Raw genomic sequence first — 15,625 nt, forward strand, 5'->3', positions numbered from 1 at the left:
CCTAAAGTGATGGGACCAGATGATATGATCTTGGTTTTCTGAATGTTTTCAGGTTCTGAGGTTCAAGAGGGAATGGACATATGTATACCTATGGTTGATTCATGTTGCTCTATGGTAGAAAACAACACAATATTGTAAGGCTGTTGTCTTTCAATTAAAAATTAATACATGTTTAAAATATTCAGAAAACTATCACACAACCCAGTAATCATCGCAGTACCATTTACAATAGCTAGGACATGAAAGTAACCTAGATGTCCATAGACAGATGAATGGATAAAGAAGCTGTGGTACATATATAAAATGGGATGTTAACTCAACCATAGAAAGGAATGCATTTGAGTCAGTTCTAATCGGGTGGATGACCCTAGAGTCTATTATACAGGATGAAGTAAGTCAGAAAGAGAAAAACAAATATACTAATGCATATATGTGGAATATAGAAAGATGATATTGATGACTTTATTTGCAAGGCAGCAATGGAGAGATGAAGACATAGAGAACAGACTTGTGGAACAGGGAAGGGGAAAGAGGGTTGTATGAATGTAGAGAGTAGCATGGCAACATATACACTACCATATTAAAATAGATAGCTAGTTGGAATTTGCTGCATAACTCACAGAACTCAAATTGGTGCTCTGTGACAACCTAGAGGGGTGGATGTGGGAGGGAGATTTAAGGGAGGGGGGCATATGTATACCTATGGCTGATTCATGTTGCTGTATGGTAGAAACCAACACAATAATGTAGGACAGTTATCTTTCAATTAAAAATAAATAAAATTATGAAATACAGTAGATAATCATTCCAACTAAACTATGTTACTTTGAGTCACAATTAAAAGACAGATTTTTGAAGTGGATAAAATAAGATGAAATTGTGGGGCTTTTTTAAAATGAGAAATCCAGTTTAATTATAAAAAGTTAAAAGACAAAAAAACCTTTTAAAAGATATACCATGCTGACACTACTCAAAAGAAAGCTGGCTTAGCTCTACTAATTTGAATGAAGCAGATTTCAGAACAACAAAAACAAAGCAATCAGGAGTCAGGAGGCCCTCATAAATGGTTAGTTCTCCAAGAAGCATGAACAACCTTAAACAAATCTTATTGTTAGTGTACGTACCTAACAATATTATGTCAAAGTTCACAAGGCATAAACTGATAGAACTAAAGGGAGAAACAGACAAATTTATGTCACAGTTGTAGATATCAACATCTCGCTTTCAGTAATTGATAGATCAAGCAGACAGAAAATCATTAATAGCATAGCTCACCTGCTCAACATTATCAATCAACTTGATCTAATTAATATTTATATACATTCTTATCCAAAACAGAATACAGTTTTATCTCATACTTACGTGGGACATTAACTGTATGAGAACACGCTCCTGGCCATAAAATGTAACTTAAATTTAAAAGAATAGAAATCAAAGTATATTTTTAGACCACAATGGGATAAATGAGAAATGAACAATAGGCAATCTCCAAATGTATGGAAATGAAACATGCCTTTGTTTTATGTAGTTTTAATAACTTTTTAAGAATATGAGTACTTTTATTATTACATGCCATGATATACACTTTAAAAAGTCATGTCAGGATAAATATATAAATTCTCTTCTAGTTTGCAGCTATAAACATTTATTTATTTATTTAAAATTGGAGTATAGCTGTTTACACTGCTATGTCACTTTCTGTTGTACAGAAAAGTGAATCAGCCATGTTTATATTTATATCCCCCCTTTTCTGGATTTCCTTCTAGTTTAGGCCCCACAGTGGAGTGAATAAAGTTTGCTGTGCTATAAAGTAGGTTCTTATTAGTTATATATTTTATATATGGTAGTGTATATATGTCCAACTCAATTTCCCAATTTATCCCATCCTCCTTTTCCCCCTTGGTATCTATGTTTGTTCTCTTTTGTGCTTCTATTTCTGCTTTGCAAACAAGATCATCTATAGTATTTTTCTAGATTTTATATATATATATATATATATACACATATATACACATGCAATACTTATTTTTCTGCCATATTTCACTATGTATGGCAGTCTCTAGATCCATCCACATGTCTGCAAATGGCAAGCTTTTATTTCATTTTAAGACTGAGCAATATTCCACTCTGTATGTGTACATTTATTCTTTATCCATTCCTCTGTTGGACATTTATGTTGCTTCAAAGTCCTCATTATTGTATTATATACGGTGTTACAATGAACATTGGTGTGCATCTATCTTTTTGAATTGTAGATTTATCTAGGTATACACCCAGGAGTGGGATTGCTGGGTCATATGATAGTTCTATTTTTAATTTTTTAAAGGAACCTCCATACTGTTCCCATAGTGGCTTTATGAGTTTACATTTCCACAACAGTAATAGGGTTCCCTTTTCTCCACACCCTCCAAAGCACTTATTATTTGTAGCATTTTTGATGATGGCCATTCTGACCAGTGAAAGATTTTCAGTTTTTGATTTGCATTTCTCTGATAATTATTGATGCTGAGCATCTTTTCATGTGCCTATTGTCAATCTGTATGTCTTCTTTGGCACTGCATAGTCTATTTGTATATTTTGGAGATTAATCCATTGTAAGTAGCTTTGCTTGCACATTGTTTCATTCTAAGGGCTGTCATTTGTTTATGGTGATATTTTCTGCGCAGAAGCTTCTAAGTATCATCATGTCCAATATTTTTTTGTTTTTATTTTCATTACTTTAGGAGGTGGGCAAAATATATTGCTGCAATTTATGTGAAAGAGTCTCCTGACTGTTTCCTAGCTTTCCTGTTTTCCTCTAAGTTTCCTAGTCTGTGGCCTTATGTTTAGGTTTTTTATTCATTTTCATTTTATTTTTGTGTATGGTTTTAGGGATTGCTCATATTTCATTGTTTTACATATAACCATCTAGCTTTCCCAGAATCATTTATTGGAGAGATGGTATTTTCCCTATTGTATATTCTTGCCTACTTTGTCATAGATTTAGGTGACCATAGGTGTATGGGTTTATCTCTGGATTCTCTATCCTGTACCATTGATCTATATTTCTGTTTCTGTGCCAGGACCATACTGTCTTGATGATTGTAACTTTGTAGTATAGTTTGAAGTCAGGGAGCCTGTTTCTTCCAGCTTTATTGTACTTTCTCAAGATTAATTGGTTATTTTAAGTCCTTTGTGTTTTCATACAAATTCTAATTCTGTGAAAAATGCCATTGGTAATTTAATAGAAATTGCATTCAATCTGTAGATTATTTTGGGTAGTATAATCATTTTCACAATATTGATTCTTCCAATCCAAGAACATGCTATAACTTACCATATGTTTGTGTTGTCTTTGATTTATTTCGTCAGTGTCTCATACTTTTTTTTTTTTTTTTCCACATAGGTATTTTGTCTCCTAGGTATATTCATTCTTAGGTATTTTATTCTTTCAGTTGCAATAGTGAATGTAATTGTTTTCTTAATTTCTCTTTCTAATAATTTGTGGCTATTCTATAGGAGTACAGGAGATTTCTGAGTATTAATTTAGTAACCTGAAATTTTTATAGAATTATTGAGTAGTTTCAGTACTTTTCTGGTGACATCTTTAGGATTTTCTATGTAGAGTATCATGTCATCTGCAAACAGTAACGGTTTTACTTTTTTTCCCAATTTGGAATTCCTTTTATTTCTTTTTCCTCTCTGATTGCTGTGGCTAGGACTTCAAGACAATGTTGAATATTAGTGTCAAGAATTGATCCTGTTCCTGATCTTAGAGAAAATGCTTTCAGTTTTATCCATTAAGAATGATTGTTGCTGTAGGCTTGTTATATATGGTCTTTATTATGTTGAGGTAGTTTCCCACTATCCCCATTATCTGGAGAGTTTTATTAGAAATAGGTACTTGAATTTTGTCAGAATCTTTTTCTATACCTATTGAGGTAATGCTATGGTTTTTATTCTTCACTTTATTAAAATGGTATATCAAATACATCACATTTATTGATTTGAATAGATTGATTTTTTTCTTGCATTTTGGGATAAATTCCCTTGATCATGATGTATGATCCTTTTAATGCATTGTTGGATTGTTTGCTAGCATTTTGTTGAGGAATTTGGTATCTATGTTCTCCAGTGGTATTGGTCTGTAATTTTCTTTCTTTGTGTGGTATCTTAGCCTGATTTTGTTATCAAGAAACCTCATAGAATGAGTCAGGAGTGTTATTTCCTCTGAAAATTTTTGGGAGAGTTTCATAAGGATAGGTGCTAGCTCGTCTCTAAATGTTTGATAGATTTCACCTGTGAAGACATCTGGTCTTGGAATTTTGTTTGTTGTGAGATTTTTAATCATAGTTTCAATTTCATTGCTTGTCATTGGTCTACTTACATTTTACACTTCCTCCTGGTTGGTTCATTCTTGAGAGGTTTTACTTTTCTAAGTATTTGTCTATTTCTTCCAAGTTATCCATTATATTGACATCCAGTTGCTTAAAGTAGTCGCTTATGATCCTTTGTTTTTCTGCATTGTCTGTTGTTATTTCTCTTTTTTCATTTCTAATTTTATTGATTTGAGTCTTCTATATTTTTCCTGATGAGTCTGGCTAATGGTTTGTCAATTTTGTTTATCTTCTAAGAGAACCATGTTTAATTTTCATTGTCATTTGTTTCTAAGTCTCTTTTCATTTTCTCTTTGATTTCTTCAGTAATCTCTTGGTTATTTAATAGCCTATTGTTTAACCTCCATATGTTTGTGTTTTTACAGCTTTTTTTCTCTAATTAATTTTTAATCTCACAGTGTTTTGGTTGGAAGAGATGCTTGATTAAATTTCAGTTTTCTTAAATTTACTGAGGCTTGACTTGTGATCTAAGATGTGATCTATCCTGGAGAATGCACAGATGCATCATTTACCAAGCAGGCTTTGTAGAGATTAAATCCATGACTTGTGCATTTACAGAGAGAGGTTTCAATTCCTCTTCCTTAATCACACTGCTCCTGGATTTCAGCTTTGGTTTTGGCCCCACCTCTGAATGTTTGCTCCCTTCAGGCATCTGTTCCTTTCCTGGGCCTGAGAGAGCAAATGAAGTGGCTTATTGGGGCACACTAGGTTTCCCTGTCCTTCGCCATCTCTCAGAGCTTGCTCAAATTCATGTCCACTGCATCAATGATGCAATCCAACCATCTCATCCTCTGTCATCCCCTTCTCCTCCTGCCTTCTATCTTTCCCAGCATCAGGGTCTTTTCCAGTGAGTCAGCTCTTTGCATCAGGTGGCCAAAGTATTGGAGCTTCAGCTTTAGCATCAGTCCTTCCAATGAATATTCAGGATTGATTTCCTTTAGGATTGACTGGACTGGTTTGATCTCCTTGCTCTCCAGGGGACTCTCAAGAGTCTTCTCCAGCACCACAGTTCAAAAATATAACTTCTTTGGCACTCAGCCTTCTTTATAGTCAAACTCTCACATCCATACATAACTACTGGAAAAGCCACAGTTTGACTCTACGGACCTTTGTTGGCAAAGTGATGTCTCTGTTTTTTAAAACACTGTCTTGATTTGTCATAGCTTTTCTTCCAAGGACCAAGCATCTTCTTTTTAACTCATTGAAAAAATTTTTTTATTGTATCGTATATTTTTACATTTTAGTTTTTAATGGTCCGCCTCCCAGTAGAGAAGACATGGGCTCAATCCCTAGATCAGGAAGATTCTTTTGGAGGAGGGCATGGCAATCCACTCCACTATTCTTTCCTGGAGAACCCCATAGACAGAGGATCCTGGAAGGCTATGGTTCATAGTGTCACACAGAGTCAGACACAAATGAAGCAGCTAAGTATCATATGCATGCACATAGATATTTCAATATGAAGTTTTCAATGATCACAGTCTACCTTCAAACAATATTATACTAGTCAAGAAAAGTATAATAAACTTCTTTACAATTTTATTTACTCTGGATTCCTCTTATGTTCTTACTTTCTTCTACATCATTCTATAAACCCATAATATATTATTTGTATTTTAAACAATCACTAGACAATTTTATATTTATACTTTCTGGTGTTATTAATATTGTCTAACAGATCTTCACTTTCATCTGCTATTATTTCCTTTCAAACTTAAGAACATATTGCTTTATAGCATTTCTTATAATGCAAGTTTGTTGAAATAAAATTTCCCAGTTTTTGTCGGCCTGAAAAGTCTTTATTTTTATGTTGATTTTAATTTTGAAATAACTGCAGATGTACATAAAATTTTCAAAAACAGGGCTGAGTTCACATACATTTCACCCAGTTTCCCCTGATACAAACACAAGAAAATAAAGAAGTTATCTTTCATAAAATATCATTAGCTATACTACACAGAAAACGAGACCTTATATTTTCGAAATTTCATGTTTCCTCAGTAATGTCTTTTCTGCTGTCCAAGATTCAACCCCAGATTTTACATTGCTTTCAATTTTTGAAAGTCTTTGGTCTCATCCAACAATTGATAGCTTATTTTTCTTTCTTTGACTTTCATGACTTTGAAGTTTTTATGTGTGCTATTCAGTTACTTGGGAGAACATTTTATAATTTAGGTTTGTCTGGTGTTTTCTTAGATACAGATTAGAATTACACATTTTTTTTTTTGTCAAGAATAAAGTAGATATGATACTGTTTCCTATTTCAAGGATCCCTGTCAAGGGTTAACTATTTGGTGATTCATTGCAAGGACTCACAGAACTCTATATAAGTTATACTCACAGCTAATACATTATGGCATAGAATACTCAACAGGAAAATGATATATATCACCCTGCTTATTTAACTTATATGCAGTGTACATCATGAGAAATGCTGGGCTGGAAGAAGCACAAGCTGGAATCAAGATTGCTGGGAGAAATATCAATAACCTCAGATATGCAGATGACACCACCCTTATGGTAGAAAGCAAAGAGGAACTAAAAAGCCTCTTGATGAAGGTGAGAGAGGAGAGTGAAAAAGTTGGCTTAAAGCTCAACATTCAGAAAACGAAGATCATGGCACCTAGTCCCATCCCTTCATGGGAAATAGATGGGGAAACAGTGGAAACAGTGTCAGGCTTTATTTTTTTGGGCTCCAAAATCACTGCAGATGGTGACTGCGGCCACAAAATTAAAAGATGCTTACTCCTTGGAAGAAAAGTTATGACCAACCTAGATAGCATATTCAAAACAGAGACATTACTTTGCCAACAAAGGTCCATCTAGTCAAGGCTATGGTTTTTCCTGTGGTCATGTATGGATGTGAGAGTTGGACTGTGAAGAAAGCTGAGCACCGAAGGATTGATGCTTTTGAACTGTGGTGTTGGAGAAGACTCTTGAGAGCCCCTTGGACTGCAAGGAGATCCAACCAGTCCATTCTGAAGGAGATCAGCCCTGGGTGTTCTTTGGAAGGAATGATGCTAAAGCTGAAACTCCAGTACTTTGGCCACCTCATGGGACGAGTTGACTCATTGGAAAAGACTCTGATGCTGGGAGGGATTGGGGGCAAGAGGAGAAGGGGACGACAGAGGATGAGATGGCTGGATGGCATCACTGACTCAGTGGACGTGAGTCTGAGTGAACTCCTGGAGTTGGTGATAGACAGCGAGGCCTGGCATGCTGTGATTCATGGGGTCGCAAAGAGTCAGACACGACTGAGCGACTGAACTAAACTGAACTGAACTAAGGCATACACTAGGAAAGTCAAATACAGATTCTGTCCTCCATTTTCAGGGCAAATATTTACAGACATATCTTTCTTCCTAGCTATGAATTGCAAGGTTATGTGTGAGATGCCTGATTCCAAAACAGCTAGCTTGCATTTTAGATCCACAATTCTTAAAGGGAGCTGGTTACATAGACGCATCTCTTCCATATGAAAAAACCTTAAACCCGGTACTAGTTCATTCCAATAACTTGATTTATCTTCACCCACTGCTTTAGGCATATAGAAAAATATCACTGCCAAGTAATTTTTAAATTATTTCAGTAGTTTTCAGAATTTTGAAAATGGATAAACATTGTGGCTACAGACATGAGAACAAACTGAGGGAAATGGACCTACTGTGTTTACTCACAGTCAAACTGTTTTAGATTGGAGTAGATTATGCTAATTTGTCTTACTACTGATTTTATTAACTTTTATCATTGAGCTAGGTGGTGTTTGATGGACTTTTGTCCCAGAGAAAGGATAGCTAATATTTACGCAAAAATTTCTACATGAATGTTGAGTTCATAGCAACTTTATTCATCATAACATTTCCTTTTTAATTAATAAATACCTGGGTAGATATAATTCAAGATTATGTTAATATATAGTTTCTCCTCAAATTTTGCCCACTGATTTTATCGTAACAAGTGTTTGCCTAATGGTTATTTTATATTTCTCAGTTTCTTTTACATGGATCTCCTCTGTAGAGAAGAATTATCCATTCTCTTCCATTTGATATTTTTCATTAATTTGTATGTTTAGTCTTATGGATATTTATTTTATTATGTGGTGTGTATCTAATACTCACTTATTTTGTTCTTCAAATTATATTGGTCATAGCAAGCTGCTTTTATTTTGCACTTGTGTCATTTTGTCATTCCACCATTTATCTCTTTAATTATACTTTTAATCTGGAGATAATTGTAAATTTAGATGCAGTTTTAAAAAATAATATAATAGAGAGAAAAATCTCATGTGCCTTTACCCAGCTCTTCCCCAGTAGAGAGAGTAAAACTAGTAAAATGTCACAATCAAGATACTGACAGCCCTCCTCTCCAGTCCTGAATGTTTGGGGCCTGAGTGTTTCTGAGGCCTGTGAAGGTGAAGCCCAGGGAAGAAAGAAGTTCATAACGTGGAAAAAAGAGTGGAAAGAAAAAAAGGAACCTGTAATACCAAACCCAAAAGGGATCAAGCCCTGAGCCTCTGGAGTGGGAGCACTGACTCCAAGACCCTAGACTACCAGAGAACTAATACTAGAGAGTATTAAATAGTGAGAACTCACACAAAGGAAACCACTTGAATACAAGACCTGGCATCACACAACCACCAATAGCACCCTGTGCAGGACGCTTCATCTAAACAAACAAACAAAAAACCAAAAATGCAAACTCAATCACCAACAGGCAGGATTACCACCTCACTCAGCCTTGTCCATCAGAGGAAAAACAAACAAAAACTCAGCACAAATCTCACAAAACTTACATAAACCTCTGGAACTTAGGAGGGCAGAAACCAAAAGGAAGAAAGAATTCAATCTTGAAGCCTGGGAAAAGGAGACCTCAGGCACTATAAGTTAAAAAAATAATAATGATGAAAAGGCAGAGAAATACTACACAACTGAAGGAAGAAACTAGAAACACAGAAGTCCAAAGAAATGAAGAGGAAATAGGCAAACTACCTGAAAAATAATTCAGAATAATGGTAGTAAAGATGATCAAAAACCTTGAAAGCAAAATGGAGAAAATGCAAGGATCAATTAACAAAGACCTAGAAGAATTAAATAAAAAACAAACAGAAACAAACAGCACAATTACTGAAACTAAAAAATACTCTAGAAGGAATCAATAGCAGAATATCTGAAGCAGAAGAATGGATCAGTGAGTTGGAAGATAAAATGGTGGAAATAACTTCTGAAGGGCAGAATAAAGTAAAAAGAATTAAAAGAACTGAAGATAGTCTCAGAGAACTCTGGGACAATATCAAACTCACCAACATTTGAATTATAGGGGTCCCAGATGAAGAAGAAGAGAAAAAGAAAGGATGTGAGAAAATTTTTGAAGAGATTATGTTGAAAATTTCCCTAATATGGAAAAGGAAATAGTCAAGTCCAAGAGGCACAAAGAGCCCCATATAGGATAAATACAAGGAGAAACATGCCAAGACACATACTAACCAAACTAACAAAAGACTAAACACAAAGAAAGAATATTAAAAAGCAGCAAGGGAGAAGCAACAAGTAACATACAAGGGAAACCCCATATGCTTAACAGTTGACCTTTCAGCAGAAATACTGCAGGCCAGAATGGAATGGCAGGATATATTTAAAGTACTGAAAGGAAAAAATCTACAACCAAGATTACTGTACCCAGCAAGGATCTCATTCAAAATTGATGGAGAAATAAAAAGCTTCTCAGATGAGCAAAAGTTAAGAGAATTCAATACCATGAAACCAGCTTTACTACAAATGTTAAATGGACTTATATAGTCAAGAAATACAAGAGAAGAAAATAGACCTACAAAATAAATCCCAAACAATTAAGAAAATGCAATAGGAACATATATATCAATAATTGTTTAAATGTAAATGGATTAAATATCCAACCCAAAGACACAGACTGGATGAAGGGATACAAAAACAAGACCCATATATATGCTGTCTACAAGAAATCCACTTCAGATCTAAAAACACACATAGACTGAAAGTGAGAAGACAGAAATATATTCCATGCAAATGGGAAGCAAAAGAAAGCTGGCAATCCTCATATCAAGCAAAATAGACCTTAAAATAAAGAACATTACAAGAGATCAGGAAGGACACTACATAATGATCAAGGGATCAATCCAAGAAGAAATAACAATTGCAAATATCTATGCACCCAACATAAGAGCACCAACATAAGACAAACACTAACAGACATAAAAGGAGAAATTGACAGTAACACAATAATAGTAGAATTTAACACCACACTCACACCAATGGACAGATCATCGAAACAGAAAACTAATAAGGAAATACATGTCACATTAGATGAGATGGATCTCGTGTCATATCTTCAGAACATTCCATCCAAATGCAGAAGAGTATACCTTCTTCTCATGTGCACATGGAACATTCTCCAGGATAGACCACATCTTAGGTCACAAATCAAACCTCAGTAAATTTAAGAAAATTGAAATTGTATCAAGCATCTTCTCCAACCACAATGCTATGAAACTAGTTATCAATTACAAGAAAAAAAAAAAAAAAGACTTCAAGAAACACAAACACATAGAGGTTAAACAACACATTTCTAAGTAACCAACAGGTTACTGAAGAAATCAAAAGGAAAATAAAAAAAAATTCTAGAAACAAATGACAATGAAAACACCACAACTCAAAACCTATGGGATGCAGCAAAAGCGGTTCTGAGAGGGAAATTTATAGCAACAGAATCTTATCTCAAGAAACAAGAAAAAGATCGAATAGACAATCTAATTTTACACCTAAAACAACTGGAAAAAAAAAGACCGCCACCACCACCAACAACAAAAAAACAAAATTAGTAGAAGGAAAGAAATCATAAAGATCCAAACAGAAATAAGTGAAAAAGAAATGAAAGAAACAATAGTTAAGATTAATAAAACTAAAAGCTGGTTCTTTGAGAAGATAAACAAAATTGATAAACATTTAGCCAGACTCATCAAGAAAAAAGGAGAGAAGAATTAAATCAACAAAATTAGAAATATAAAAGGAGAAGTTACAACAGACAATGCAGAAATACAATGGATCATAAGAGACTATTATGAACAACTATATGGCAATAAAATGGATAATCTGGAAGAAATGGACATATTCTTAGAAAAGTTCAATCTTCCAAGACTGAACCAGGAAGAAATAAAAACTAAGAACAACCCAATTACAAGCACTGAAATCGAAGCTGTGATCAAAAATCTCCCCCCAAAAACAAAAGCCTAGGGCCAGACTGCTTCACAGGAGAATTCTATCAAACATTTAGAGAAGAGCTAATGCCTATACTTCTAAAAGTCTTTCAAAAAATTGAATAGGAAGCAGCACTACCAAACTCATTCTATGAGACCACCATCACCCTAATACCAAAACCAGACAAAGACAACACAAAAAAGAAAACTACAGGCCAATATCACTGATGAACATAGACGCAAAAATACTCAACAAAATTTTAGCAAACGGAATTAAACAAAACATCAAAAAGCTCATACACCATGATCAAGTTGGATTTATTCCAGGGATGCAAGGATTCTTCAATATATGAAAATCAATCAATGTGATACACCACAATAACAAATTGAAAGGTAAAAACCATATGATAATCTCAATAGATGCAGAAAAAGCCTTTGACAAAATTCAGCACCCATTTATTATTAAAACTCTTCAAAAAATGGGTACAGAAGGAATCTAATTAAACATAGTAAAGGCCATATATGATAAGTGTACAGCAAACATTATTCTCAATGGTACAAGAATTAAAGCATTCCCCCTAAGATCAGGAACAAGACAAGGATGTCCACCTTCACCACTATTATTCAACATAGTTCTGGAAGTCCTAGCTACAGCAGTCAGAGAAGAAAAAGAAATAAAAGGAATCCAGATTGGAAAGGAAGTAAAGCTCTCAGTGTTTGAAGATGATATGATACTGTACATAGCCAGAAATTACTAGAGCAATCAGTGAATTTAGCAAAGTTGCAGGGTGCAAAATCAACACACAGAAATCACTTGAAATTGCATATACTAACAATGAAAAATCAGAAACAGTAATTAAGGAATCAATCCCATTCACCATTGCAACAAAAATAATTAAATATCTAGGAATAAACTATCCTAAGGAGACAAAAGAACTATACACAGAAAATTGTGACACTAATGAAAGAAATCAAAGATGACATAAACAGATGGAGAGATATTCCATGTTCCTGGGTAGGAAGAATCAATATTGTGAAAATGACTATACTGCCAAACACAATCTACAGATTCAATGTGATTCCTATCAAATTGCCAATGGCATTTTTTTCACAGAAATAGATCAAAAAATTTTGCAATTCATATGGAAACACAAAAGACCCCAAATAGCCAAAGCAGTCTTGAGAAAGAAGAATGGAGCTGGAGGAATCAACCTTCCTGACATCAGATGATACTACAAAGCTACAGTCACCAAGACAGTATGGTACTGACACAAATACAGAAATATAGACCAATGGAACAAGACAGAAAGCCCAGAAGTAAACCCATGCACCTATGGGTACATTATTTTTAACAAAGGAGGCACAAATATACAATGGGGCAAAGACAGCCTCTTCAATACCTGGTGCTGGGAAAACTGGACAGCTACATGTAAAAGAATGAAATTAGAACACTTCCTAATGCCATACACAAAATTAAATTCAAAATGGATTAAAGACCTAAATGTAAGACCAAAATCTATAGAACTCTTAGAGGAAAACCTAGGCAGAACACTCTGTGGCATAAATTAAAGCAAGATCCTCTATGACCCTCCTCCTAGAGTAATGGAAATAAAAAGAAAATAAACAAGTGGGACCTGATTAAACTCAAAAGCTTTTGCACAGCAAAGGAAACTATAAGTAAGGTGAAAAGACAACCCTCAGAATGGGAGAAAATAATCGCAAATGAAACAACTGACAAAGGATTAATTTCCAAAATATACAAGCAGCTCATACAACTCAATACCAGAAAAACAACCCGATCAAAAAGTGGGAAAAAGACCTAAAAAGACATTTCTCCAAAGAAGACATATACGTGGCTAACAAAGATATGAAAAGATGTTCAACATCACTCATTATTAGAGAAAAGCAAATCAAAACTACAATGAGATGTCACCTCACACCAGTCAGAATAGCCATCATCCAAAAGTCTGCAAACAATAAATGCTGGAGAAGGTATGTAGAAAAGGGAACACTTTTGCACTCTTGGTGGGAATGTAAATTGATACAGCCCCTATGAAAGACGGTATGGAGATTCTTTAAAAAACTAGGAATAAAAGCACCATATGACCCAGCAATCCCGCTCCTAGGCACATACCCTGAGGAGATCAAAATTGAAAAAGACACATGTATCCCATTGTTCATGGCAGCACTATTTATAATAGCTAGAACATGGAAGCAACCTAGATGTCCATCGACAGATGCATGGATAAAGAAGTTGTGGTACATATACACAATGGAATATTTTTTTTTATTTTAATTGGAGGCTAATTACTTTACAATATTGTAGTGGTTTTTGCCATACATTGACATGAATCAGCCATGGGTGTACATGTGTTCCCCATCCTAAACCCCCCTCCCACGTCCCTCCCCATCCCATCCCTCAGCGTCATCCCAGTGCACCAGCCCCAAGCATCCTGTCTCATGCATCGAACCTGGACTGGTGATCTGTTTCACATATGATAATGAACATATTTCAATGCTATTCTCTCAAATCATCCCACCTGTGCCTTCTCCCACAGAGTCCAAAAGACTGTTCTATACATTTGTGTCTCTTTTGCTGTCTGGTATATAGGGTCATCGTTACCATCTTTCTAAATTCCATATATATGCATTAGTATACTGTATTGATGTTTTTCTTTCTGACTTACTTCACTTTGTGTAATAGGCTCCAATTTCATCCACCTTAGAACTAATTCAAATGTATTCTTTTTAATGGCTGAGTAATAGTCCATTGTGTGTATGCACCACAGCTTTTTTATCCATTTGTCTGCAGATGGACATCTAGGTTGCTTCCATGTCCTGGCTACTATAAACAGTGCTGTGATGAACATTGGGGTACATGTGTCTCTTTCAATTCTGGTTTCCTCATTGTATATGCCCAGAAGTGGGATTGCTGGGTCATTTGGCAGTTCTATTTCCAGTTTTTTAAGGAATCTCCACACTGTTCTCCAAAGTGGCTGTACTAATTTGCACTCCCACCAACAGTGTAAGAGGGTTCCGTTTTCTCCACACCCTCTCCAGCATTTATTGCTTGTAGACTTTCGGATGGCAGCCATTTTGACCTGCGTGAGATGGTACCTCATTGTGGTTTTAATTTGCATTTCTCCGATAATGAGTGATGTTGAGCATCTTTTCATGTGTTTGTTAGCCATCTGTATGTCTTCTTTGGAGAAATGTCTGTTTAGTACTTTGGCTCATTTTTTGATTGGGTCGTTTATTTTTCTAGAGTTGAACTACAGGAGTTGGTTGTATTTTTTTGAGATTAATTCTTTGTCAGTTGCTTCGTTTGCTATTATTTTCTCCCGTTCTGAAGGCTGTCTTTTCACCTTGCTTATAGTTTCCTTTGTTACACAATGGAATATTACTCAGCCATAAAAAGGATCAGATTTGAGTCAGTTCTAATGAGGTGGATAAACCTGAGCCTATTATACAGAGTGAAGTAAGTCAGAAAGAGAAAGATAAAAATCATATTCTAATGCATATACAAGGAATCTAGAAAAATTATACTGAAGAATTTATTTACAGGGAAACAGACATGGAGAAACAGACACAGAGAATATAGACTTATGGACATGGGAGAGGGGAGGAGAGGGTGAGATGTATGGAAAGAGTAACATGGGAACTTACATTACCACATGTAAAATAGATAGCCAATGGGAATTTGTTGTATGGCTCAGAAGACTCGACAGGGACTCTGTATCAACCTAGAGGAGTGGGATGGAGAGGGAGGTGGGAGAGAGGTTCAAGAGGGAGGTGATATATGTATACCTATGGCTGATCCATGTTGAGGTTTGACAGAAAACAGAAAAATTCTATAAAGCAGTTATCCTTCAATAAAAAATAGATTATTTATTAGAAAAAAGAAAGTGCATGTATGCACATGTTCTCATCTGCCCAGGCCAAATATATATAAATGATATAAAAAGGATTCAAGTGGGAAAATGTGGAGTGCTAGAGGTATGTGGTGATTTCTAACAGTGGT

The sequence above is a fragment of the Bubalus bubalis genome, chromosome 16 (genome assembly GCF_019923935.1).
Source record: "Bubalus bubalis isolate 160015118507 breed Murrah chromosome 16, NDDB_SH_1, whole genome shotgun sequence".
Taxonomy (NCBI): domain Eukaryota; kingdom Metazoa; phylum Chordata; class Mammalia; order Artiodactyla; family Bovidae; genus Bubalus; species Bubalus bubalis.